The following is a 25,458-nucleotide window of genomic DNA, read 5'->3' as shown; positions in this document are numbered from 1 at the left end:
CTGGGACAAGGTCCAGAATAATCTCAGGGCAGCCCAGGACCGCCAGCGGCTTCAAGCCAATAAAAGGAGTTCAGCTAATCCTGATTTCTTGGTGGGAGATCGGGTTTGGTTATCGTCCAAGAACCCCCGCCTGAGGGTACCCTCCAGAAAGTCTGCCCCCAGGTACATCGGTCCTTATGGGGTCATGGAGAGGATCAACCCGGTCTCCTTTCGCTTAAAATTGCCCCCCTCCCGCATCCATGATGTGTTTCATTTCTCCCTTCTGAAGAGATTTGTTTGCCCCATCCTTCCCATAGGGAAACCCCCCGTCCCAGTATTGACACCCGAGGGACAGGAGTTCGAGGTGGACATGTTGCTGGACAGTAGAAAGGTTCAGGGGTCTATTCAGTACCTGGTTCATTGGAAAGGATATGGTCCAGAGGAGAGGATTTGGGACCCAGTTCGAGATATCCACGCTTGGACCCTTATTAAAAATGTTCATAAAAAATTTCAGAATAAACCTGGTTCGGGGGTGGAGGGTCCAGTGGCCCCTCGTAAAAAGGGGGGGTACTGTCACATACTCTCTGCCTACAGCTCCCTCGGTCTCCAGGACGTCGAGAGTTACTCGCTCGGGCATCGCCCGGCCTGGCAGACTGAGGCAGCCTGCAGTCAATAGGAGCTCAGGAGCGTCAGGCCAATCAAAGCCTGGCTAATGTTCCTGAGCTCCCGCCCTCTCCTTATTTAGTTCAGCCTGGGGTAGTAGGCCTTTGACTGTAATTAGAGTTACCTAGCCTGGTGCTTTCCCTTGTTCCAGACTTCCCTGAGCGACTTGCATTTTGACTCCTTTGTGACCTGACCCCTGCTGGACTCCTGACTTTTCTTTGCCTTCTGACTTTTGTCTTTTCTGCACTCTCCCGGTTTGACCCTGCCTGCCTGACTCCGCCTTTTCCGCCCTGGACTTGTCCGTGGCACAATTGCACTGCCTCTCACTCCGTGTACTTCCCAAGTTACCCTTTGTTATTTCGTACTGACTCTGTCTTATCCGTTTGTCAGTTTCACGTGTACTATTATAGGGAACGCTGCCTAGTTGTGTGCCGTCATTTAGGTCGGGTCGTACAAGTAGGTAGGGACAGAGGTTTGGGAAGAACAGGGACCTCACTGTTTACTGTGTATTTGTTTGTGACAGTGGGGCAGCTATAGGGAGCATTATACTGTGTTGAGGCATTATACGAGGGGGATTATATGAGGGGGATTATACTGTGTGCGGGCATTATACTGTGGAGGCAGCTATGAGAGACATTATACTGTGTGGGGGCAGCTATGGGTAGCATTATACTGTGTGTGGGCAGCTGTGGGGGCATTATACTGTGTGTGGGCAGCTATGGGGAGCATTATACTGTGTGGGGGCTGTAACGTCTATGGCCACGGTCCGTCGTTTGGTCGTTAACCTCGACGGCCATGGCCATGGACAGCTTACCTCATTGCAGCGTCGTCCCCCTGTCAGGCGCCAGTACTCACTTCTGGATTCTGAGTGTCTCCGGCGGGCGCACGGGCCCGCGCGTGCACGGCCTTAAAGGGCCAGTGCGCGCATTTTTGCAGTAACTCTGCAATCTGGCCCAGGATGCCCTGGGCTATAAAAAGGGCTCTGCCCCCTTGCTCTTTGTCAGAGCGTTGTTCGTTACCCATTGTTTGTCGTGCTTATGGTCTCCCAGTGTCTTCCAGCTTCCCAGTGTACCTTGCTTCTGTATCCTGTATCCTGTTTCCGTGCTACCTAGTGCTATTGCCGTGCTGTGCTATTTGCCATGCTGTGCTACAGCCTACGCTGATCTGCTACGCCTCACCTGACGACTTCCCGCCGCCTGATCCTGGACGTGCCTGCCTCGCTACTGCCTACGCTGAACTAATTGAACTGTATACTTACCTGTTTGGCCAGCTGCCATCCCGCTACGCGGTACGGCCCAGTGGGTCCACACCCCGCATCATGACAGTACGCTCTGGCCATGGACCCCGCTGGTCAATTCAAGGGCTTGGCACCCTCCCAAGCCATGCAGGCGGATCTGCTGGATCTCCAAGCTAGGCAGGATCAGCTCCTCGTGGCAGTGGACTCTATGGCGCAGCAGCTAGGGACGCTAGTTGCTTCTCTTCCTGCTTCTATGCAAGTTCTTCAAGCCGACCCTCCTGTTACTCCTCCTGGCAGTTCCTGTACGGATCCTCGGTTCTCGCTGCCATTGCCCTCTCGGTTCGATGGAGACGCCAGTGCTTGTCGGGGGTTTCTGAACCAATGCCACATTCATTTTACCCTTCACTCTCGAGCATTTCCGTCAGATGGAGCCAAGGTCGCATTCATCATCTCCCTCCTGACTGGCAAAGCCCTGGCATGGGCTAATCCTATCTGGGAACGTCAGGGACCCGAGACCCGAGATTTCCAGGAGTTCGTGCGAATATTCCGAACTGTTTTTGAGGAGCCTGGGTGAATCTCATCGGCAGCCACTGCCATCTTCAACCTTCGCCAAGAGCACACTTCCGTGGGCGAGTATACGATCCAGTTCCGGACTCTGGCAGGAGAGCTATCCTGGAACAATGAGGCCTTCGTGGCATCCTATTGGCATGGCCTGTCGTCCAAGATCAAGGATGAATTGGCTGCTCGAGACCTGCCTTCTGCCTTGGATGACTTGATTCTGCTTGCCACTCGGGTAGACATAAGGCTGAGGGAAAGATCTCATGAGGTTCGTCAGGAGCGTCGGCGTCCTAGACTGGCGCCCAACTTTGAGCAACGCCTCTTGCCTGCTTCTATTGCTTTGCCCGAGGTCCTGATGCAAGTAGACCGACTAAAATTATCGGTCCAGGACTTTGCTTATATTGCGGCCTCGCTGGCCATGTCGTGCATCTGTGCCCTCACAAGCCAAAGAACCCCAGCGCCTAGGTTTGGTTGAAGAGACAACCCCTTGCGTCAACACATTGAATCAAGAACTTTTTTCCAAACTATTCATTCCTGTAACCATCATTGCTGGCGAGAGGTCCCATCTGGTCTCCGCATATCTGGACTCCGGCTCTGCAGCCAACTTCGTCTGCCAGGATCTTGTGGATCTCCTACAGTTGCCTACTATCCCGATTGAAAGGCCGCTGATCGTTGCCTCGGTGGATGGACTGCCGTTGCCGGACCCAGTTGTGTCCGTAACCAAGCCTTTGAGACTCCAAGTGGGAGCCCTTCATGCTGAATTCATCTCCCTGTTCGTCCTGTCCAAGGCCGTCAACCCCGTGCTGTTGGGTTTGCCTGGGCTTCGTCTGCACGCCCCCGTCCTGGATTGGAACTCTGGAGAGGTCCTCCAGTGGGGCCCGAAGTGTCTTGACCGCTGTCTGGGTCATATCCAGTCGCCACAGCCTGCTCCTCTTCAGTCTTTGACAGGTTTGCTTCCCTGTTACTCCATGTTTGGCGATGTCTTCAATAAAAAGGAGGCCGAGACCCTGCCGCTACACCGGGCATATGACTGTCCGATCAACCTAGGTTCCGGAATCGTCTCCTCCTCGTGGTAGCGTGTACCCTCTCTCCCTGCCAGAGACCCAGTCCATGTCGGCCTACATTAAGGAGAATCTGGAGAGGGGTTTCATTCGTAAATCCTCATCCCCAGCCGGAGGTGGGTTCTTCTTTGTTAAAAAGAAAGATGGATCGTTACGACCCTGCATTGACTACCGAGGCCTAAACCAGATCACGGTGAAGAACAGGTACCCTCTGCCTTTGATTTCTGAACTGTTTGATCACATACGGGGCAAAACATTTTTCTAAACTGGACCTGCGGGGGGCCTATAATCGGATTCGGATTAGTCGAGGTGACGAATGGAAGACTGCCTTTAATACTCGTGATGGGCACTACGAATACTTAGTTATGCCCTTCGGCCTGTGTAACGCCCCCGTAGTATTTCAAGAATTTGTCAATGACCTTTTTCGTGACTTCCTTTATGTTTGTGTTGTGGTGTATCTCGATGACATTTTGATTTTTTCCCCAGACCCAGTAACTCATCAAAGTCATGTCCGCCAGGTGTTGCTCCGTCTAAGAGAGAATCGCTTTTACGCCAAGTTGGAGAAGTGTGTTTTTGAGAAGAAGTCTCTATCCTTCCTGGGCTATATTATCTCAGATCAGGGCCTCAAGATGGACCCCCCAGAAGGTAAAGGCTGTCCTGGAGTTGCCACGCCCCAAGGCTTAAGGGCCATACAACGCTTCCTAGGATTCGCCCACTTCTACCGACTCTTCATCCCCAACTTCTCATCTTTGACTGCTCCTATCTCCACCCTCACTAAGAAAGGTATGAATGCCAAGATCTGGACCCCGGAGGCTGAAGCCACATTTGAATCCTTAAAGAAAGCCTCCACGTCTGCCTCCATTCTGCACCATCCGGATGTATCCCTACAGTTTTCGTTAGATGTGGACGCTTCCTCTGTTGGTGCTGGTGCACTGTTGTTCCAGAGAGGATCGAAAGGCAAGGCTGTGGTATGTGGCTACTATTCCAAGCTGTTTTCTTCCGCAGAGTGCAACTACTCGATTGGGGATCGGGAGTTACTGGCCATCAAGCTGGCTCTGCAGGAGTGGAGACATCTACTGGAAGGCGCGGTTCATCCTATACTGATCTTCACGGATCACAAGAATTTGACCTACCTACAGACGGCCCAGCGGTTGAATCCTCGTCAAGCCAGGTTGTCGTTGTTCTTTGCTCGGTTCCGGTTCGAACTCCACTACCGTCCCGCCGACAAGAATATAAGGGCCGATGCCTTGTCTAGATCTTTTGAAACCGAAGACGCCATGGAATCTCCACAGAATATTATTGACCCATCCTGCATCTTCTTTGTGAATCCCCTGCAAGTTAGAGACATTCCTCCGGGTAGGACTTTTGTACGTCTGGCTGACCAAGGAAGAATTCTTCACTGGGGCCAAAGTTCTAAGCTGGCAGGTCACGCGGGTGCTCGTAAGACCCAAGATCTAATCACCCGTCAGTTCTGGTGGCCCACGCTACCCAAAGATGTTATGGACTTTGTCTCCTCTTGCACAGTATGTGCAGCAAATAAAGTTGCTCACTCCAGACCTGCTGGTCTGCTCCAACCACTGCCTGTGCCCATTGCCCCGTGGCAACATGTCGCTATGGACTTTGTCACAGATCTTCCTTCTTCAGCGAATTGCAGTGTGATCTGGGTAGTGGTGGATCGATTTTCCAAAATTGCTCACTTCATTCCATTGACCGCTCTGCCATCTGCTACGCGATTGGCTGACTTCTTCATACAGCACATCTTCCGTCTGCATGGCTTGCCCCTGCATATTGCCTCGGACCGAGGTGTCCAGTTCACCTCAAAGTTTTGGAGAGCACTCTGCGGCCTCCTCGGTGTAAAATTGGACTTCTCTTCGGCCTATCATCCCCAGTCCAATGGGCAAGTCGAGAGAGTTAACCAGATTATGGAGAACTATCTACGTCACTTTGTTTCCAGGCGCCATGATGATTGGGTGCAGTTCCTCCCTTGGGCAGAGTTCTCCTATAACAACCACACCAGTGAGTCGACCACCTCCAGTCCGTTCTTCATCGTCTACGGCCAACATCCTCGAATGCCTCTTCCTGTTTCTACAATGTCCCAGGTGCCTGCAGCCGATTCTACCTTCAGGGACTTTCTACAGATATAGCAACAGACCCGATCTTCTATCCTGTTGGCAGTGGACCGCATGAAGAGAAAGGTAGATACAAGAAGACGGGTGCCTCTCCAGTTCCTTCCAGGGACTAAAGTCTGGCTGTCTTCTAGGAATATCAGGCTGAAGGTGCTGTCGTGCAAATTTTCTCCTAGGTTCCTTGGTCCCTTCGAAATCCTGCTACAGATCAACCCGGTATCCTACAAGCTGCGGCTCCCCCCTACCCTCAGGATTCCTAACTCCTTTCACGTCTCCCTGCTGAAACCCGTGGTCCTGAACCGCTACTCCAGGACTCCTAGCTCCACAGTGGCCCCTGGCGGCTCATCGGGGACTTTCGAAGTAAAGGAGTTTCTGGCTACCAAGAAGGTGGGAGTAAGGACATTTTATTAAGTGGACTGGAGGGGGTTCGGTCCAGAAGAGAGGTCTTGGGAGCCAGAGGAGAACATCGATGCTGCTGTCCTCGTGAGGAAGTTTCTCTCCCGCTCTGGTCCCAAGAAGAGGGGGCGTAAGAGGGGTGATACTGTAACCTCGACGGCCGTGGCCATGGACAGCTTACCTCATTGCAGCGTCATCCCCCTGTCTGGCGCCGGCACTCACTTCCAGATTCTGAGTGTCTCCGGCGGGCGCGCGCGCCCGTGCGTGCATGGCCTTCAAGCGCTACACTATACTCCCATGTTACTGCAGAGGCTCTGCTCCTACCCTGACAATCTGAGAAGAAGTCTCCTCCACTATACTGCCATGTTACTGCAGAGGCTCTGCTCCTACCCTGACAATCTGAGAAGTAGTCTCATCCACTATACTGCCATGTTACTGCAGAGGATCTGCTCCTACCCTGACAAGCTGAGAAGAAGTCTCCTCCACTATACTGCCATGTTACTGCAGAGGCTCTGCTCCTACCCTGACAAGCTCAGAAGATGGAGTCTCCTCCGCTATACTGCCATGTTACTGCAGAGTTTCTGCTCCTTCCCTGACAAGCAGGAAGAAGTTTTCTCCACTATACTCCCATGTTACTGCAGAGGCTCTGCTCCTACCCTGACAATCTGAGAAGAAGTCTCCTCCACTATACTGCCCTGTTACTGCAGAGGCTCAGCTCCTACCCTGACAATCTGAGAAGTCTCATCCACTATACTGCCATGTTACTGTAGAGGATCTGCTCCTTAAATGACAATCTGAGAAGAAGTCTCCTCCACTATACTGCCATGTTACTGTAGAGGCTCTACTGCTTCCCTGATAAGCAGGACAGAAGGCTTTTACTATTTGCTGCTCTGCAGTGAACAGAGGATCATAATCCAGAGATCCAGCTGTGGGGAAAGTGATTGAGCATGCGTGTCCTCCAGTACTCAACTCTTTAACCATTTGCCTGCCACTAAACGACTATTTACGTTACAGCGGTAGGCAGTTAACTGTGAGCCACCGTTTTAAAACAGTGACTGTATTAACTATCATGTGGTGCTGAGTGGCGCTGCAGAAGCCTGTTACTGTTCTGTTATTATACAGCAGCCGTCCTGGAGTACTGCTACCTTGTTAACCCCCTTGATGACACGGTATCACGAAGGTTGCGTGGACCCACTGGGCCGTACCACCTTAACGGCATGGCAGCTATCCAACAGGACACAGGTCAAAGCCTATAGTTCGTATAGGTGTACCTGTGGTAGCTTCAGTAGCAAGACAGGCTCGGATGGGACTAGGTGGCAGGCAGGCACCAGGCGTGGTGAAGCAGGACAGGCGAGGTACACAACACAGCGACCACGGACGTTACACACGGTCAATAGCAACCGCTGCATCTAGGGGGTTAGATAGAGGGAGGGGGCTGCCTCTCACCCCATCGGCACCCTGCAACGCGATCAAGAGGTGCAAATGGGTTCTTTAGGCTGCCGTGGAATAACAAAGGCCTTCAGGCCTGCCATAGCTATATGCCTATTATGCCGCACCAAAGACTCCTCCACTCCATGTGCAGATAGGGGGCTATCCCAAAATGAGAGCAAAAGATATAGGAACCAGCCTGCAGGCCATGTTGGTCTGCTCTCCAAGAAGAGATGAACAGTTCTGGAGACTTTGCTCTGGATCATCTATTTGACAATAACAAATTCTGCTTTACTATATCTATATTCAAAAGCTGAATATGGGATGGGGGAAAAAAAAAAATCACCTTTTTCATATAGAAGACTATGGTGTGTGTAAAATAAAGGGAGACTATAGTTTAATTGATATAATGACCATAGCTTATTCCCACTATTATTATCAGATCTGCAGATAACATCAAAGTCTTCATCATATCATCGAATCATGCAATTATTGTCCAGGTGGAGGTGAAGATTTATTTTAATATTAGAACCTTAGAACAAAAAAATTCTTTCCTAATTTAATGCAATTTTGTGTTTTTAAAAAATATATATATATAAAGAATCCAGAATAAATAAAAAAAATCAAGTATTTATAAACTATTAATGTTTATTTGGTGGGGGTTCAATAACCTAGATCCTCACCGATCATCAGAGCGGAACGAAGGGGTTGCTCCAGGTGGATCACTCTATACCTTTCAATATTTAACCAGGCAGTTCGGCTCATTTAGATACATGCGGCCCAGTTCAGCCTAGGGCCCTTTTGTTCAGATGATCAACCCCCACCTATAAAATAATGATGTCTTAAAAAATGTTGTAGCTTCAACTTTGGATATAATTTTGTTGTTAGGTCCAAAATTCAGTGCTGATAAAATTCAAATGATATCTTTATTTCCCATAGTACCTGTAGCCGCCATTAGGGGGAGCTCAGGAGCTTAATGCGTACAGATTTATACAGATATTGAACTTAATAGTAAATACTTCCTCAGTAAACGCCTAGTCTCCCCTTAGTAGTGGCTGCTACTCAACCATCCTTTATTAATGGGATTGTCCCATGAAATGGGGATCCAATTGTTGGGAGACATGCATGCACTGTGTTACATTTAAAATAATGCCATACTGTACTTATATTATTCTACTTGGCAACATTTTATCTATTATTTCTTTAGATATTGTTAACACCACACAAAATATATAGAAGGATCATGGGTAAATCCTCTGATGACTTATAAGATTTGCTGTGGCTGAAACAAAGTGACGAGCACAATGAACAGCCAACATCCCATCCGTTTATATATATATATATATATATATATATATATATATATATATATATATATATATATATAATTTACATGATATAATTATTGTTTGTATTTAATAAAAATTTGTCACATGAAATTTCCTCCCCTTATTTCTAAACCGAGGTGTGGCAGGGGTGCACCTTGGGGGTTTTGCTAGTGCACTTTGGGGGTTTTGCTGGAAATCCCCGTCTGAGCCGTTTAAAAAAAAAAAATACCGTAAATATATACGGTTACAGTCTAAAATTCTTTCTGCCACCACTAGGTCTGGCAGTGCAAATGGATTTATTATTGCGTTCCATGAGTGCTAAAAAAAAAATCCCTATGCAGTGAGCTCCCCCTAGTGGCAGTAGCAACATTTATACTTTTACACTTTGAATGTGTGAAAGGAACAAAGAGAATTGAAACTTTGACCTTTATGAGAATTCGGGACCAAATTCTAAATAAAATTATATTATAGGTACACTTTCCTGCCTGAAACCAACCCCTGCACCATCCTAAGCAATATAATAATATTTAAAAAGAATATATAATTATAATAAATGGTTAAGTGTTAACCACTAAAGCACCATAGACCTCCAGAAATTTTAGCTATTAAACCATAACCACCATAGATATGGTATATTTAATATTAACCCCTTCTTCACCATAGAACACCTGAGATATTTGGTACAGCGTTAACTGCCAAACCACTTCCTACCACCAGGAGTATGATGGAAACACTATCACTAACCTCAAAACAACCCCATGTACAAATGGATCATGTCATTTATGTATGATCTAGGTAATTTTGCTATCACCATTGTGGACATCAATACACATGGAAACCCCCTTTAAAAATCCTGCATTTTTTCCCTGGGTGGGGCTAAGGAGAAGTGGTTTAGCAGGTCTTCTCTCGTAACATAGAACATAGAACAGTGGGGGAGAGCTCCTGCTACAGCAGGCTGCCTTACAGTGATAGGGATCTGATATCAGGTTCAAGGGGAAAAAGGCAAATTTATTCTTCCTAATACAAATATAGAAGGATTTTTTTTGACCACATGGGGCAGAAAAGATCAAAGAAGCTGAAGTTTTTATGATTAATGTTATTAGAATTTTAAATTTTTTTTGTGTGTTTCTAAGACAAAATGATTGATTTTTGTTCTTTTTTTTTTTTAATTAGACCATGTTCATTTTTTATTTATCGTATCAATTAACAAGTTTCCCTCTAGGTTTAAAAGAACAGTAATCAATTTCACAGGTGAACAGGCACTTTAGCAATCTCCCACACGCTGAGTTCTGCAACGTCTATAACATGTGAGTAATGTAAACAGCTTGTGGTAAAAGAAACTTTTAAGTTAATCAATTTACTTTTGCATATTGTACATCCTCCCTGCCACCAGGTTGTATCTATGAAGGATCAGACCACATCTATTTTAATGGGTATTTTAAAGACATTTTTGGAAAGTCTTTTTGTAGAAAAAAACGAGGCCTCTAGTCCCAGGAAAACTTTCCTTCCACATGGATGTACTTACATTACAGCAGATCTAGGGGGCACTGTTACTTATAGTGTCCTATGGAAAGCATTTACTGCCACCAGTGATGAAAAGTGGTACTGCAGGTGTTAGAATTAATTGATAGAAACAAAATGTCTGGAATGAAACCATCACACAATCTATCATGGAAGTTTCTGAAACAGAATAGAGCATGTAGAAGAATATTTTACAAGCTAATGTAATGGTATTTTAGCTCTTTTGTTACACAAAATTGTATAAGTTGTTAAGGACCCCATTTACAGAGCATGGTCCAGGGCTTTAAAATGTCTCATTCTAAATGTACGGCTGAAATTAAAATACCCAACTGAGCAGAAGCAGATCGGGTAAGAACTATCAGAGACAGAACCTGTAGAGAAGGAAGAAGCAGTTTATTACCACTTCTGTCTTCTCTATATCAGCAGACTCAATAAGGCGGCAAGGTCCTTGCAATTGGACCAAACAAAGACGAGATCGTGCCTATAGATGCTTCAATTACAGTGAAAAACTGTAAGTAAAAAGGTAATAATAAAGTGTAGATGTATCCCAGAGGCCTTTTATGACATATATAAAAATATAAAAGAATTAAAATACAAAAATCAGTAAAAAACAAAAAAACAAAAAAAACAAACAACTCCTTTGTCATTCCAAACCGTACCCATAGCCTGCCCTAATCACCCCAGACATGGGTAAATGGGAAACCTTTTTGTAACAATTTAATTTTAGTGTGAATTTATTTTCCAGCTGTGTTTTACACATAACTATAGACACAACTAAGGACAAGGATAGCTCAATTTTCCCCTACACCAAACTTCTTTGAGGGGTTCCTCCATTTGATAGGGGATCACTTCCCTATAGTCATGAAATAGAAAGTAGCGTTTCCTTATATTCAGCACATAAATGCAAGATGAACAGGTATGGAATATAAGGAGGATAAAAAGGGGAAAATGCCACCACCATCTAGTGGGCTTCAAGACCCTCCTCAGGGGCTGAATACTAGACTGATGCTGACTTGAAGCCCTATGACCTGACTATGTGGGTATAGTATAGCACTATTTAGGCACTATATAGCAGCAGGACCATGCATTTAGTTGCATTATTATGTGGCAATTATTTTATGTTTTTTGTTATGTTGGGCCTTTTGGTTGCACTATTTGGGCACTGTATAGTTGTATTATTTGGGCACTTCATGGTACTTTTATCTGAGAATAAATACTCTGATTGTGCTACTGTATATAAGCTATTTTCCCATTTATTCCTTCCTTCTTTCCTTCCTTCCGTCTTTCTTTCCTTCCAAAAATGGGAAGTGGGCTCCCAGTATTTTTCCCAGGGGCCCAAACAGTCTTCGATTCAGCCCTGGAGATGGATCACAGACTGTCAAAAAAGGTAAAATGGAATTATGTCCTGGGGTTACCTATTAAGGATAAGGGTATCTAAAGAGTTACAAATGCTTTTAAGACTGGTAAGATTAAAAGGCTAAGCCAGCATGGTGCACTATATGTAACCATGTAACTGGCACACTTATAGAAGCCATATCTGTGTGCAATAATAATACCAAGCACCCCCTCTCATGAATAGTAGGTGTAAAAGTAAATGTTCATTAGTATTTTACACCTGAGCAATCTCCCTCTAGCATTGTGGTTTGTCTGCATCCTGGTGGGAGCCGGTGATTGAGCCTGCCCTTGTATCAGTAAGTATGACCGTTTTCATTTATTCTAAGTAAATATGTTTCCTTTTCAATGATTTTGCAGGGACTCGAAGGGCGAGGAGGACCCTTGACGCGGGGTGTGAGCTTGCGTATTTTGGCCAACTAATACCTAATGTTTATCATGTATATTTTTACAGGATGCAGCCAGGCCTTGTAATGTTGGGGGAGAATAGGGAGTCAGTACTTAGTGTGGTGCACTTAGGAGGTGCTGTTCATCCCGTCTGATCTAATATTATGGGCGTAACTAATAGGCTGTATGCCAGCATGATGCACTACATGTAACCATGTGACGGGCACACTTATAGAAGCTATATCTGTGTACAATGATAATACTAAGCTGCCACCCCCCTAATGAATAGTAGGTGTGAGAGTGTATATCATCAGTATTTTGCACCTGAGTAGTCTCCCTCCATGTAGCATTGTGGTTTGTCTGCATCCTGCTGGGAACTGATGTATAATCTGCCCTCGTATGAGTAAGTATGGCCTTTTTCAGTGATTTCAAGTTTTATTGTAGGGGGAAAACAAATGCTAGGTTTCTTAACAGAACATCTAAGACCCCACAAGTTGAGAACTAATTTTTCGTTTGTTGTTTTCAAAGTCCGGAACGCAGTTATATCCAAAAAATGCTCAAATTATAATTGAGTGCAATGTGCAAAAATAATTTCATAGAAGCAATTAAAGGGGTTGTTTTCTTTTTACAACCTCTTCATGTTAGTAGGGTCACCCAAATATAAGCTGATCATATAGTCTCCACATGCTGGGACTTTCAGCGATCAGATAAAATCTGCGAGGGAATCTGACAGCAAGTGTTCAATTCCCCTGCAGCGCCACCACAGGCAAAATTAAGCATTACACATTGCCCATTGAAATCTATGGGCTGTCCATAGAACGCACGGTTGTGCTGGGTCCTCCAGCAAGAGACACTTTCTTTTTAGCCACCCTCGCTCAGGCTAGTTAATTGAGGTCTCGAATGAGGGATATCTTTCTATTAACTATTGCTTATTGCCCCAATAGCGTATTTGAAAATGAGATTTCTTAACCAGACAACTCCTTTAATTTTGTATTGGGAATTATCCATAACCTGTATGAGAAATGTAAGATTTAATCAAATGTAGGGTCCAAATTTACAACCCCACTACTCTGTATTTTCTATAAAAGTCGCAAATGGGAAGGATAAATGTGAGTGTAAGCCTTACACCAAGATTTGTAAAAAGCAAAGTAAAATTACTTCCACTCACTGATGTTAACAAGGGGAAGGCATGGTTTTCTCTGTAGGAAACCAGTGGAAAAAATATTACAATTCTTCACAGGCCACCGGTGCAACAGTCTGAAATATAAGAAATCTTCAGATAAATGAAAGTAGATGTTCATGTTGTAAAATAATACAGCGCAGCACGTCTTTACCTGCTGGGAATAAGATTGTCATGTCCAAAACCCTACAAATATCAGAACTGTGCAATTCGCATATCTACGTACATCCGCTTTGCTGACTCTGAGCAATACAGTTTTGTGAAAAGAAAAAAAAGAAAAACGGCATTTGCAGCGACAGCATTGACATGTATGAATTTTAATAATTATGTAAATTGTGAAAATGGTGATTGCTATGATTTGATTGGTTGCGTTTGGAAGCCGAAAAATGATGTAGAAACTAACCAATTTGTAGGATTTTCAGATCAAGGTCAAGGGAGAAAATACTGGGAGTAGTGGGGCCATGGGGCTTCTAAGCCATTCCTTCTGCGGCATTACTGTGTTGTGGCGGCTTTGGAGACTGTGGTTGTCCTGAGTAGTATGGAAATGGCAGGGCAGTTGTGGAAATGATAATCGTGCCCGATATATGCAGTAACACAGTCCTTTACTAGGCCACAACTTGCTATCACGGCCACAAGGGTCTAACACTTCTCAATAACCACTGAATGGCACAATCCTTAATGTTACACAAATGTCACAGGCAAATGGCGGCAACCACTGACTTTGGCTAAAGATTGAGCTCATTCACTGTTTTCCTTTGACAAGACAGAGCTCGGGCTCCTCCCTGATGCAGTGGACATTCTTCTAAAAACTTACGGCCTGTCACTATCTGCGGTGGCCCTTTTCCCGCACTCTTCTGGGGAGGCCCCAGGCAACTTTCCCCTGGCTTTTCTTTCAATCCAGACGCAAAGAGGCCACAGACAAGTTCCACCGCCGTCTTACGCTGCCGCTTTGCGGTGGTCAAATCCGGGGAGACTTCCTACTCCTCCCGGCTGATTGAGCTACTTGTAGGGAGCCTTTCATCTACTCTGTTTCACAGCTTTGAAATCCTACTTGTGCCACCACACTCACAGCATCCTCCAGCTGTCGCCTATGAAACTGAACACTGTTAGGCGTGAACAGACGTTTTTTATGACTTAAGCACCGTCCCAAGTGAAAGACATGCAGCGTGTTCACGCCGTATGTGTCTTCAGACTGTTATGGGGCAGCGTACCCTCCAGAAAAATGGCATCCGGGTCGTCTCTCCCGACGCCCATCAAATTGAACCAGCCCAAAAATAAGAAAGGTGCAATTTCAAATTAAAGCAATTAAAAGATATACAGCGATCAGCAGCAGCAGCTTTTTTGCCGCAAATCATAACCCTGGGCAAGGGCTGCTGAAAACATGACACAGTAGAAGGGGGAACCCTTCCTATGAATTTTAACTGTACAGTCCTGTGTTCAAGAGTAGGGTCGCACTTGAATGAGTTTGCCGAAAAGGGGCAAGTGAGGTATTTTTTATGTTTGATCAAAGTACTTATTAAGTTCCCTAAGGAGTTGTCTGGGTTAAAATAAATCTATTTTTATATATCCTATTAGGCGGGAAATTCTACGTTATTAGGGTTCAGGATCTTTATCTTTTAAAGAGTGGTTAAAAAGAGCGTCTTTCGCTTTGGAGGACCTACCCTGTCCTGCATTACACATTCAACACATATGATATGAATGGGCACTGTGTAATGCTTAATGTCTCCTGTGGTGGCACTGCAGGGAAACTGAACACTTACTGCCAGGTTTCCCCATAAATCATCGCTGATTGTTGTGGGTCCCAGCAGGAGGACACTTCTTTGTGATCAGCTTATTGCCAAGGGACCTCTCTAACAAGTAGGGATTATCCATAGCAGAGAACCTTTTCAAATACATTTTTAAAATATTTAGCATAGTACAAGACTAGGGATCAGTCTGGTCAGCTTCAGGAACAACCTGGTCCATCCTTTCATGTAAGCCTACTGAAGGGAACCGACCAGTACTAAAATGTGTGGTGCCAATAGAAATACATCATCCTATATTCTATTCTTACTTTATATTATTGATGGTCTACTAAAACTCCTACTCTTCCCAGATAGGATTGCCAACCTGAGGTGGAGAACAGGGCTATATACTTGTGGTTATGCCACCAATAGTATTGTAGTAAGGCTTACTATTTCCTCTTTTTACCACTCAATGATTTTTTTTGTCTCTTTGTTAGGCCCAATGCACACGACCGTAGTGATTTTGTGGGCCGTCCATTTGTCCACAAAAAAACTTCCATTGTGCATCCGTGGGTCATCAGGATTCACGGATCCGCAAGAAAAAAAACTTGGATTTCACCAGTTCGTGAAAACGCAAATCTGGATTGTAAAATTACTTTTCCTAAAGTTGTTGCGGCCCAGATTTGTGGCCCCCACACGAATCTTTGAACATCCTGGTCATGTGCATGGGGCCGAAGGAAATGGCCAATATGACCTTCGTTCACTATAGCAATTTTTTAACACTGAAAAAGTATGGAGCGCTCCCAGGTAAATAGATACACCTGAGCATCTCATTCCCCTTTAGACTATAGAGACTGTTCACTCTCCCATTTCTCCCCGATCCCCATGATCCGTGCAGGAAGTGAAGTCTGTAACCTGGAGCGATAAGAAGTCACAATGCTGACTCAATGCAAACAATCCAGGACTATATATCTTGAGCTATGTGGATCCTCCAGGTACATATAAGAATAATGCAAATTTTTGTTTTTTGATACCTATATTTTGCTTTTACCAATGGCGGGTTAGATGTCAACAAAAAGTCTTGCTTTATGCACCATCTAACCCAAGGCTGGCCCTTAGATGTGTACCTTGGTGACATTATCAATGTACATGCCCAACATAAAAGGGAAAAAAAATAACAATATTAATGGAGCAAAATAGAAATAAATTCTGGCATGAAATACAGCAGGTGTTTAGCTATTTTCCCTTCATTTTCGTTAAATCTGCCGAGCCCCCTGGAAGCCATTTCCAGATGCAACATCTGAATTGTCTGCTTTGCATGCGAATGGGATTCCTCCCCTCCCAGGGGTTCAGCATTGTTTATTATAATTTACTTCCCCGTATTTATTTCCTAACTGCAAGTATGAAGAGATTACACCACAATTTGCTGGGCTGTCATTCAGGCTGAGATAGGAAAACAGAGCGTTTCATAATTACTTCTCGTTACAATGCGGAGAAAAACGGGGGAATCAGCCATTGTGGTAACTGGGAGAGATGACAGATTTACGCTGGGACGATTTTCTCATCCATAATGCAATATTATACTGTTATATGCAAGATTAAAAAAAAATATGCAGGAGGTTTCTTTTTGAAGGAGGAGCAGAGTGTATACATTCATGGGAAGATGGTTTGGTCAGGGGTATACACAAAAATCATAGTGCCCAATAGCAAAACTTGGAATAGGCCCCACCCTAAATTGAGGGGTTAAACGGCCAGGAAATATGGAGGGCGCTCAGCCCGTGAGCGCCGTCCATACTTCCCTATGACACTTATCACGTGCATGTATGTGATAATGCGTCAAGGGGTTAACATTTTTATAATAACAAATGGGAAGTCCATCTGGCCTCGGGCTTTTCTTACTTAGGATAGAGGCAAACACTTTCATAGTTCTTTCTTTATGACATAATGTGTTAGTGCCTTTGTGCTCTTACTGAATTGAATCTAAAAATTAATTTCCGAGATTGGAAAGTGTTGTGGGTGGACGAAGCACGTACGATTGCATAAGGAACCATAAAATCGAGACAATTCCTGTGCTATAAGATCGAAGTCTCATACCTGACTGCCCTCTGGAGATTTCAGACGACTTATGAGAGTTTGTTTCTTTTTGTTTCTTGACCAGCGGTGATATAATTTTAGGAGCCTTTGTCTCCAGGTACATAACATCGGCATTTACATAATTGATTTGTCCTTTGATATTTAAGAGAGCATTGAGTTGGCTTCTCAAAGAGACTAAATCGTCTGCTTCCATTATAAGACCTGTTTTCTTCTGCAACTTCTCCAGAACCTTAAATCTGAGACAATGAGGAGATAATTTGAGCATCACGTTGTCTTTTTAACTTGCTGCCTTTATGAATGATTAATGGGCTTCCCATATGGTGGGGATGTATGGCACAGTGCTATGCAGGCCCCCTGTAGACTCTGCTATACAGCCCCCCTGTAGACAGTGCTATACAGCCCCCCTTGTAGACAATGCTATACAGCCCCCTGTAGACAGTGCTATACAGCCTCCCCCTGTAGACACTGCTATACAGCCCCCCCTGTAGACAGTGCTAAACAGCACCCCCCGTATACAGTGCTATAAAGCCCGCCTGTAGACTTTGCTATACATCCCCCCTATAGACAGTGCTATACAGCCCCCTGTACTGTGCTATTAAGACTCGCTGTAGACAGTGCTATACAGCCCCCCCGTAGACAGTGCTATACAGCCCCCCCAGTAGACAGTGCTCTACAGCCGCCCATAGACAGTGCTATACAGTCCCCCCTTGTAGATAGTGCCATATATTGCCCTATCCAAACAAAACAAAAAACGTACTCACCTATGCACCGTTCATGCGACAAATGGGCTTCTCTTCAATGCCAACGGGATCCTTGTGTAGGCTGGCGTGATCCAGTGACGTCATCATCCTAAGGACGCAGATATTATTGAATCTGGCATCGCTACCACTGTAGCAGCCATAGCGGCTGCTGGCGGTGCAACCGGTCATAAGGTGGCCCATGACAGCGGGCGGCATGGGCCCACTCATACCACGTGCCCCATAGCAGCCACTATGGCTGTTACAGCAGTAGTTACGCCACTACCTCCACTCTCACATCAGTCTTACAGACACACTGTGGGAGAGATATTGCAGCTGCATCCCCCTCCTCCCCATTTTTATTATCTTATATCTACTGATATTTTTATTGACGGCTTAGGAGATTTCTGAACATTTTTAACTTATAACAGGTAAAGGGGAACTACAGGTTCCTGGAAGGTGAGGAAGATGCCACTTTCTTCTAATAAGATACATCACTGTGTTTCATATAATCACATATTCTGCTGATTTTTATTTAATTTTTAAGCAAAAGAAAACATTGTTTCTTTTTTTATTTTATTTTCTGGTTTTACCATTTTCAGACATGGTAAAAACGAACAAAGAGCATTTTATATTTTTTTTTCTGAATTGTCCAAGGTCACTTTGTCTAAGTTCTTAATCTGAAAATAGTTGTGATTTATACCTGCCGTGTACAGGAGATGTACAGCTTGACTACTGATATATTAATGTCTAAATCAGCAAAGTCAGCAATCAAGCCCCACAACATGTCTGCCGCACACATGAAAAAGCAATTGGTTCTTTGGCTCGTTGGTCTCATTATAAAAAAAACTGATTGGATTCTCAAGTGAAATATTATCAAGTCCGTAACTCGTTACTTAGGAAAGTAACTGATGGCTCAATTTTCTAGAGAATAATGGTTGGAACTTTAACCACGCAAACGAGTAGAAAAAATGTGACAAACACCTTGCAAAATCAACAAAAATATGTAGCCCGTAAAAAGTATATGTTTATTTGGCTTATTGGAAAACTGTAAATAATGGGGTATTCCTAACTGAATTATCTATGGTATATCCATAGGACTGTCTGATAGATGTGGGTCCCTGCTCTGGAACCCGCACCTATCTCCAGAACGGGGGTCACGCAACCCCCATCCCACTGACAGCCACATCCAGGTAAAGAATATGTGGAGAGTTGGCCGTGAACGTGCTGGGCTCTCTCCAGTCACTTCTATGGGAGTTACAGAAACAGCCAAGCAAGTAGGACCTCTGTTTTCTATATAGATGCGGTTCCAAGAGTTGGGACTAATCTCCAACACCTTTAAGTTTATAGAGAGAGTGAATATGTTCCATGGTTCTAATTCACTCAAAATGTACATGAAAGGGATAAAAGAGAAAGTCTACATTAAAACATCTTCCGACATGTCACTGAGATACCAAAGACGTCAGAAGATGTTATCAGTGAAGGTCTGCGCCCTCTGACCACAACCAACCTCTAGAGCAAATGGGCCATGACACTTATCCGAGCACCGTGACTTTTTGTTTTCTGACTATCATTGTGTCCCCAAGTCTGTAGTTGTAAATCTTCCAATTCTTATAATAAAACTTTGAAGCGCTCCTGAAATAGTCTAGACCTCGAGCAATCAATGGCTGTAGTGGAGTCCACAGACAGTCAATGATGGTATCGTCCATAAGAGGAGACAAACATTAAAGGGAATGTGTTGCCAGCAAAACATGTTTTGTTTTTTTTTAGTTAAACAATTAGTGTGTAGGTGATTAAACATTGTTCTAATTTTTTTTTATTTTTTTCACGAGTCAGGAAATATTATAAATTGGATTCAATTTATAATATTTCCCAGTGCTGGTCACTAGATGGAGCAATTCCCAAAATTGCAGCATTGCATGTGGTAAAGCAACCACATTGCTTTATGCTGCAAAATTGGGAAAAAATCCCTCGCTCTAGTGAGCTCTCAGAATCCCCCCCTCTTTTATCCTGGCTAGTGCCGGGAGAAACGAGGGGTTTGAACGGTCTAACCTCCTACACTGTGTGTCGCCATTTTTTGAGCTAACACACAGTGTAGAAGGTTTACATACACTAGTAAAACACACTGAAACACGAACATACATAGAAATCACTTACCTGCTCCAGTCGCCACCGCTCCCTCCGGTCCGTCCGCTCCGTCTGCTGCCGCTGCTCCATGTGCACAAGTCCGGAAGCCGTGACCGGAAGTAGTAATCTTACTGCCCGGCCGCGACTTCCGGTCCACAGGAAAATGGGGCTGGACGGTGCGCATTTCAAATCGGACTGTGTGGGAGCGGCGCATGCGCCGTTCCCACACACACGGCGTACACCATAGTGGATGGAACGGGCCCCGTTCGCAGTCCCTATGGGACTGGAGCTGCCGTATTCCATGTCTGTATGTGTCGTTAATCGATACATACAGAAATGGAAAAAAAATGGCAGCCCCCATAGGGAAGAAAAAGTGTAAAAATAGAAAAAAGTAACACACAAATAAATATAAACGTTTTTAATAAAACCCTAACATAAAACTGATATAAAAAAATAAAATTTGGTGACACTGTTCCTTTAAGAGGAGTTTACCTCACTGATTTGGATCGCTTTTTCCTTGTGTAACTAATTTTACTAGTCACAGAAGTCACAGGGATTGTTTGTGGAAGTAACATACACAAGCTGGATAGACATGGAGAGACTGGATTGGATAGAGAAGGTAATGTCTTTGCATACTTGCATGACCGGGTGACCATAAATCTAGCCTCCGTAACTCCAAAATGACTGACTTTTTTGCAACTTCTTATCTTCATAGATAATAATAAAAGTACCTCAGGAGCATAAAGCGAAGCCTTACCGGCTAAGGCTTCATTCACATCTGCGTCAGGGCTCCATTCAGGCGTTCCGTCGGAGCTTGCCGTCAGAATGAAACCCTGACTGAAACAAACGGAAACTATAGGTTTCCGTTTGCATCACCATTGATTTCAATGGTGACGGATCCGGTGCAAATGGTTTACGTTGTGCAAGGGTTCCGTCATTTTGACGGAAGCAATATCGTAGTCGATTTCAACAGGATCCACTAGCCATCTTATGTCTATGGGTGCTGCCCAACTGTTACCCAAATTTTTCCACAGGGGAAACAGACGGTGGATAGATTTTTATCCGTCAAATTCTTTGCTTCTATCTTCCACTTATCTCCAGCTCTCTACAGAAATAAATAGCATTTTTGGCCAAGCTATGTGCAGCATACAAAAGGGGTACGTTCAACCACATTTAAAGATTATTTGGGCAGATATCCACCTTCAGGGTTGGATTGTGCCACTAGAGAATAAGAGGATCCTCCGGTGGGCTAAGGTTGTGATTAGAGCTTAGTGTATCGATTTTACACTAATTGAATTTGGTCCAAATTTCCCAAAAGTTTCAGATTCAGCAAATGCCCAAACTTATGGGCTTTGTGGTGCACAAATCAGCAAACGCCGACTGGCAATTTACAGATTAAAAAAAGGATTGCATAAACTTGGCTGGGCTTCCCCATAATGCCTTGCAGACAGCCTTTCCAGTATGCACTGCGGCTTTCCCTCCCTCTACCCGGACCGTATATGTTGATGCCGCTTTGACATTACTAATGCTGGCTGGACAATAAGAGCTTGAAAGGGGTTGGATACAGTCCTATAAGACATCATGGAAAATTTATTCGTACTGAATCGGACGGTCGATTCGATCGAATTGGACCTGAACTAAATTTTGGAAAATTTGCTCATCTGTAGTTGTGATACAATAATTGTGCCCTGTCACAAGAGGGATCATGAGGTACCAAATAAGACAATCCTATCTGAAGCTGACAGTGGAGAGCAATGTTCCATCCAAGGCCGGATTCACACGAGCGTGTTCAGTCCGTGATATACGGTCAGGCCACATTTCCCGGACTGAGCACACTGCAGGGAGCTTAGCATCATCGTTATCTATGACGCTAGGAGTCCCTACCTCTCCGCTGAACTACTGTCCCATACTGAAAACATGTTTTCAGTACGTGACAGCTTTCCCGCAGCGAGGCAGCGACTTCTAGCGTCATAGATAACGATGACGATAAGAGCCCGGCCCCCTGCAGTGTGCTCAATCCGGGAAATGTGGTCGACCTGCGGACCGTATATCACGGACTGAACACGCTCGTGTGAATCCGGCCTAAGCCTTTGTAGCCAGTGAGCGGGGCAGATAGGGACCTGGGCACGGTTCCTACTAAGCGTGTGTTCATATCTTGTTTGAACACTAATTTCCCTGTATGCACCAGGAAAGATCCCGGCGCATATGCCGAATGTATTCATAATAATTAGCTGGTCTAGGACAGTGAAGGGATTAATGTCAGAATCCCTGGAGGGCTAGGACAGTGAATAGACAAATGTCAGAATCCCTGGTGGTCTAGAGCATTGAAAAGGTTAAAGGGTAAGGGCAGTGAAGGAGTTAATTCTTCATAGCTGGGGCCCAGTGGTTAATCACCTCTCCAGGCTCCAGTGTTGTCCAATCTGTACCAGGACGCGTAACATTGATAATATAAATGGATGCAGGGAGGGGATAGAGAGGACTGTGCTGCTGTAACTGCGCAGCTGCACAGATCTGTGTGATTGAGCAGAGCGTTTCATGAGCGTTATGCCCGATTATTAATGGGGGAACACAAGGAGACTGCGTAGAGCTTGTAAGCTGTGCCTCCACTCTCCAAGGTACCTCTATCCAGCACTGTCACTATTAAAGTAGTATTCCGACCACGGGATATGCCATAAATAATAGGTGTGGTCATAGAGGTGACCACTGGTATTTATGCCTGTTTCCATAACACACAAAATGTTCAATAAATACGAGATTCTGGCCACCATAGCTTGCCTAGCGGGAGTCAGAGGTCGTCCATTTTTTCCATATCGGAAACTTATAGCATAGCCTTTAAAGGAGTTGTCTAGTTTAGAAAAAATATTTTCATATATCCCATCAAGGAATTTTGAGTTAATAGAAGGAGAGCCCTTTGTTCAGGATCCTCATCTCTTGGCCAGAGTATAGAGCGGTTACAAAGAGCGTCTCTCACTCTGGAGGACCTGTCCTGTCCTGCATTACACAGACAACACATTGATATGAATGGGCACAGTGTAATGCTTCATTTCTCCTGTGGTGGCGCTGCAGGAAAATTGAATACTTAATGCCAGGTTTACACCCAACTCACAGCTGATCGCTGGAGATCTCTGCATGGGGACACTTTGTGATCAGCTTATTGTCAAGGAACCTTTCTAACAAGTAGACAACCGGTTTAACTCAGTTATCACAGGGCACACAAACAACAGTTTGCCACATCTATATACAGTAAGTTATTTATTTCCACTCAACATTTACATTTAATGTAGTCTACAACATTTAATAGCTGCGCAGTCAGATCCATCGTCTGCCTCATCCAATTTACTTAATTACTACAGCGCTACAAATAGTTTTTAAAGGATCAGGGCCGTGGGTTGTTGAAGCCTCATTGAAAGCAAAATGTACAAAAATAAGGGGCTGGAGCAATGAAGGACAATTTGCACAGTCTAATTCAGTTCTATAACAGTATGCACTGACACAACTGCTAATTTTCCATAATGACTTTGGTACTTGGCATTTTCTAGATGTTTTTAACTTTGAAGGGCCCTTTAATTGGACAATGTCCTCCAGCAGTGAACATGTTAATTATACAAACGCTAATTATAATGCTCATTGCTCGGTACACACTCATTCTCTTAAAACTAATGAATGCCTATTAAATAATTATGATAGACTATTGTATGTATAAGAATAAAATCCTCGACTCTAATTTCACCATATGATGGGTGGAATGAGAATTAAAATAAATAGTCACATTATAGAAAAAAAAGGAAACGTATAAGGGATTAAATCTTCCTTATCCACCCTGTACTTATAATAATATCATCTGACTAGGAAGGATTGGTGGGACCCACACGGATCATGAGAATAAAGAAATTGGTTTGACAACAGCCCCATTCAAGTGGAAATGAAGGTTGTGTCGTGTTTGGTTAAAGCCAAGATGGAGCACAGTAGATCCTTCAAGGGCTTATGTACATGGCCATATTATGGCTCCATATTACTTTGTAGTTGTACAGAGCCATGATATGGCACCCATAGTAGTCTACTGGACCTTCGTATGGCTCTAATGTTATACGAGGGCACTCAAAGGGGAGAATATGGCTCCATGATATGTCGCCATATGGAGTCACCATGCGGAGTACCTACAACGCCATAGGATGTAGCTGCAGGTACTTTGTTTGCCTCTGTACACGTCTCTTCTATCTACATGAGGCCTACACCTGGGATGTTCATTGCAACATTTTCATCAGTTATGTCCCTTCTAATTGTATCCCATTACATGAGCAATGTAAGGAAATTGCTGCAGCTTTCAGGTCCTTAGATGGCGCACCACAGATGTCAATGGCTTCGGGTGCCAACTGTTACCTATCTCTCTTAATTGTCATGTATTGTCACTAGGGGACATGGATAGAGAGGGGATGGTAGTTGGTACTTTTATGGGGCAACTGCTACCGGAGGGTAACATTGTTGGTAATGTCATCAAAATATCTGTCAACATTTAAATGGATTTTCCAGGACTAAAATCTACATGGCCTATTCTTAGGTTGTTATATCCTTATATCAGATCGGTGTTGGTCTAACTTCTGGTACCCCCGTCGATCAGCTGACTGAAGGGGCAGTGGCGATATGCCCGGTGTTGCAGCTTTGTCCCATTCTTTGAATGATGCTGAGCTGCAGTACCAGGAACTTCCAGGCATTCACCATTAAGTTTGTTATTTTTTGTAGTGCTGTTACCCTCCATTATTTATCTGGGAAAAAATAAACGGAGGGCAACTTTCACTGAAGCACGGCGGCCCCTTCATTGAGCTGTTCAGCGTGGGTGCCTGGAGTCAGACCCTCACTGATCTGATATTAAGTGCCTACTGTCTCCTCCTACCATGGAGTGTGTACATAGGTACACAAAGTACCTGCAGCTATGTACTAATGGTCCCCTTGATTGCTCACCAGTCACAACGTCATACATTTGTTAGTGGCTGTGACTGGTACTGCATCTTACTAACATTCAAGAGAATTGGACTGAGCTTTAATACAAGGCACAGCCACTAGCATATGTATGGCACGTGCCCGGTAGGCAATAATGTGACGGCATCCCCTTCAGTCAGGTGATCGGCAGGGGTGCTGGAGAACACCTTTAACCCCTTCCCGCAACATAATGTACTGGTACGTCATAGCAGGAGGTGTCAGTTGTATAATACTACAGATGACAACTCGCTCGAATGGCTGGGATCAGAGGTAACTCCGAAAACACACACACCAGAATTTCTGTTTTCTGGTGACCTTGCCTCACTCAAATAAGGAAATAAAATTTGACAAAAAGTTATATATACTGCGCTATTGTTTCCACCAAAAAATGGAGACCTTACACAACGGAGACAAACAGAAACCATTAGCAATGGAAGCGTTACCATTGAAATCCATGGTAATGCAAATGGAAGCTACGGTTTCCGTTTGCCTTTCCATTGATGGGCTCCTCCGACGGAAAGGTCTGACAGAACCCATGAAGGG

This window comes from Rhinoderma darwinii, chromosome 1 (assembly GCF_050947455.1).
Source record: "Rhinoderma darwinii isolate aRhiDar2 chromosome 1, aRhiDar2.hap1, whole genome shotgun sequence".
NCBI lineage: Eukaryota > Metazoa > Chordata > Amphibia > Anura > Rhinodermatidae > Rhinoderma > Rhinoderma darwinii.
Note: the sequence above shows the minus strand (reverse complement) of the source record.